Source organism: Delphinapterus leucas, chromosome X, assembly GCF_059928025.1.
Source record: "Delphinapterus leucas isolate spDelLeu-1000000601 "Yukka" chromosome X, BTC_Dleu_Yukka2, whole genome shotgun sequence".
Taxonomy (NCBI): Eukaryota; Metazoa; Chordata; class Mammalia; order Artiodactyla; family Monodontidae; genus Delphinapterus; species Delphinapterus leucas.
This window is the reverse complement of record NC_143150.1, coordinates 48,839,184-48,843,433: the sequence shown is the minus strand read 5'-3', so window position 1 is coordinate 48,843,433 and position 4,250 is coordinate 48,839,184.

The window sequence follows — 4,250 nt, the reverse complement described above, 5'->3', positions numbered from 1 at the left end:
AAATGCAACCTTACGATCAAATAGGTCCATTTACCACCCCTCCTCACCTTATTTTATGTAATGTTTGCCATATATATTACAACTACCTGCATTTTAACTCCACAAGAGAGTATATTATGTATGCTTTAAATGGCTGTATGTATTTTAAAGAAATGAAGAGAGAAATAGTCTTTTATTTTCACTCAAATATTTACATTTTTGGGGATTCTCTTCTTTTATTCTTAAAGATCTAAGATTCTCTCTGGTGTCATTTCTTTCCACCTGGAGAATTTTCTTTGACCTTTTTTTGTGTGTGTGTGTATTTTGGATGTGCTGGTGATTCATTCTTAGCTTTCTTTTACCTGAAAACATGAAATTTATTCTATGCCAGTTGCTTCCTCCAAACATTGACTCCTCTCTCAAATCCACATGCTTTTAATTTATAGTTTTAATTTATCAGAGGATAATTATTATTATTATTATTATTTTTGCAGTATGAGGGCCTCTCACTGTTGTGGCCTCTCCCGTTGCCGAGCACAGGTTCCGGACGCGCAGGCTCAGCGACCATGGCTCACGGGCCTAGCTGCTCCGCAGCATGTAGGATCTTCCCAGACCGGGGCACGAACCTGTGTCCCCTGCATCGGCAGGCGGACTCTCAACCACTGCGCCACCAGGGAAGCCCTATCAGAGGATAATTTTAAGGGTTTGCTCAGTTACGCTGGAAGCAGAATTCCCATTAACCCATTTTTGAAAACTATTTAAAACATGGGAAAGTATTTATGCAGTAATGATAAATGAAAAATAAGATGATGAGCAGAAGGTATTCTAGTATGTAGTTGTACATTTATACATTTATAAATGTATAAAAATGAAAAGGAAATGTATCTAAGTTCAAATAAGAATTATTTCCTGGTAGTTGGATTATGGCTGATTTTTATTTTATTCTTTAGAACTTGCTAAAAGCTATATTTTTAAGAACAGCACATTTAATTTTATGATCAGAAAAATAATAAAATTGATTTAAAAAGATGTTGAAAGGCAATGAACTAATAAATAATAAACGAATCATATAGTCAGTAAATCCTTTAGTGTTTCAAAGGAGGAAAATATTATCTAGACCAGAAGATCAGAACAACTTTTTATGGAAGAGGTAGGATACGAAATGTTTCTAGAAGGTGACAGTTTAAATAACTGTTGGGTGTATAGATAGAGGGGAAAGAACATTCCAATATTTTTCTTGTTATGGAATTTAAGTCCTTGGATTCAAGAAGGTATATGCCAAGCCTCTTTTTTAAGCTGCAATATGAGTTTGTTTCATTGTGTTTCATTCATAAGCTGATTCTGTTAGCAAGGATGGCAGAGGGGTAGGTTACTCACTCAGGCTTCTGCTTAGTTTCTATTTCTGGCTCAGTGGCTAGGACTGCAGAGCTATGCAAGAGAAGAATGAAGTAATTGATAACTTTTGTTTATTTATTTTTATTTCTATTGCTTTCTTTCAGTCTCTTCCAACATTTTATTTTCCATCTAGGGAAGTATTCTCAAACAGAGATAATAATCTCATAAACCTCATTTATCAAACTTCATGAGAGAATTATTCCTTGTTTCTCTGATATCATTTTCTTTGCTTTCATCTTCTAGTATGGAAAAACCCAACATATTTTGACCAAAAAAAAAAATTTAACTTGGAATTAAAAATTAAATGCTTAGAACATATCATGTAGTGTTTTGATAAGAAGTTCAAAGAGCTATTTTTGTAATACAATATGACAATTATGCTTTCTAATTTTAGCAAAATTTCAAATGGACAGGCCCCCACTTGCTGGAAGCATCATATTGTGCAAACATTTATTTTTATTCGTTGAAATGCAAATTTAGATGAAAGAGGCAAGTTATAATAAAAATAAACTACATGTAAGACATTTAATCACAAATCCAACCTCCAGGATATATCTTGGAGTGAACACTGACTGAAGCCACTCCTCTAGTAGCCTCTACAGGGATCACTGATGGTCATTTTGATGAGCCTGATGCCCTGCAAGATAGTGAGTCTTCAAAGGAAGATTCAATTATATTGAGAATACTATACAGGGAAATGGGCTTGTATATTTTTGAAAGATAATCAGTAAGTGTGTAGAAATTGAAAAGCTATGACTTAAACATCAGATAAAAATTCTTTTAATCAAGGTTTTCTATTTCTTGAACATTTCAGCTAATTGACATTTAATACTAATACATTTTGAGATAATATAGCCATGCAATATTCTTAGGAAAAATATGGATTATAATAGACATAATTATACCTTGTGCTCATTTTCTTGCCAGTGTTCTCTATATTTATCATTGTAGTTAGTCACGTTTTCTAATATATAGGCATCCAAGTCATCCTTCTACAACCAGCACTAATAAATATTAGGACAAAATTAAACCCTTAAAGAAATGTATACTTTTTAATGAGTCACCAAAGGACACTTAATCACTCATCATTTAAAATTTGCTTAAGCATCTAGAGTAGAAATGCTTAGTAGAACTTTCTGTGAAATTGGAAATTTCTATGATATTGGAAATGTTTGTTATGATAGCCACTAGTCACATGTGGCTATTGAGCACTTATAACGAGGCTAGCATGCCATAGGAAGTGAATTTTAAATTTTAAAAATTAATTAATTTAAATAGCAACATGTAGCTAGACGTAGTTAAAGTGTAGATTTGGAGTCCTCAGATGTTATTGAAGTGAAGTGGTAAACTGATAATAAAACTAAGTATTTCTTTTTCCTTCTTTTGTCTTATTTCATCCTGAAAATGAGAATTTAGTTAGAAATAGGAAATTCAGAAAAGCTTTTGAACCTACTCTAGTCATTCTTCAAATAAACAAGAAGACATTGGCACAATTGAGAGTGCACTACAGATATTTAAATTGTTTGTTCATTTGTGACAGACTTTACATATTCTCTTGAGTTTTAATTTTTTGAAATGCTCTGTTTTTAATGCTCTGTTAAACTGGTTGAAATTGTTAAAAAATCTTACGCTTAAGTTAAAAATGAATACTGATGTTTAATTTGTTAAAATATTTATATTAATTTTTGTTGAAGAAAAGAATCTTGGATACATAATCTTGTGTAAATTATATAAATCATTTCAGCTGTCTGTGGATTTTGGTGGCTGATATCCTTCTAATAGATAGCATGACAAAAAATTTCTTAGGTGAAAGGAGAATGTAATGATTAAGCAAATTTGTTCCTCTTCAAACTCTTAAGGGTTTGCTGTGAATACCTTCCAGCAGCTATGGTGAGAAATATTTGCTGCAAATAGCTCTTCTCCTTTTCCTGTGGTAAAATATTTATGGGATGGTGGTGGTGATAAGAGGGGAATTATACAAGTCAAAATATCTTAGAATTCTGTGTAGTTTTTTTAAAATAAATTTATTTATTTATTTTTGGTTGCATTGGGTCTTCTTTGCTGCGCACAGGCTTTCTCTAGTTGCAGTGAGTGGGGGCTAGTCTTTGTTGCGGTGTGTGGGCTTCTCATTGCGGTGGCTTCTGTTGTTGTGGAGCATGGGCTCTAGGTGCCTGGACTTCAGTAGTTGTGACATGTGGGCTCTAGAGTACAGGCTCAGTAGTTGTGGTGCACCAGCTTAGTTGCTCCACGGCATGTGGGATCTTCCCGGACCAGGGAACAAACCCCTGTCCCCTGCATTGGGAGGCGGATTCTTAACCACTGCACCACCAGGGAAGTCCCCTCTGTGTAGTTTTTATACTCATCTAGGTATTCTTGTTCTTTTTGGCTCTCTCTGTCTCTGTCTCTTTCAGTACTTGAGCACTTACCCTTATCTTACTGTAACATTCTCCATGGATTTAGCATGCATCATTTCAGTCACTGTTAGGGGAATAATAGATTTCATCAAATCCAAAGTAGGCCTTTTTTGGAATACCATTCAATATTCTACCTTTAACTTTCTACCAGTTAACTTCCTCTTCATCATGGCCTTTCTTTCTGCTCCCTGATTGAGATTAAGGTAAGAAGCACTGGTGAAAAGCTTGGGGAAAGACCAGAAGAGGAAGAGTTGTCATCAGCAGGCTCTATTTCTACCTGAAGGGCTGCTGTAATGTAAGACTCCTTAATATACCAGGTCTTATGTGCTTGGTCTTTTAAAATTTCTTTTCTTTTTTTTTTATTGTAGTATAATTGCTTTACAATGTTGTGTTAGTTTCTGCTGCACAACGAAGTGAATCGCCATATGCATACACACATCCCCTCCCTCTTGGAACTCCCCC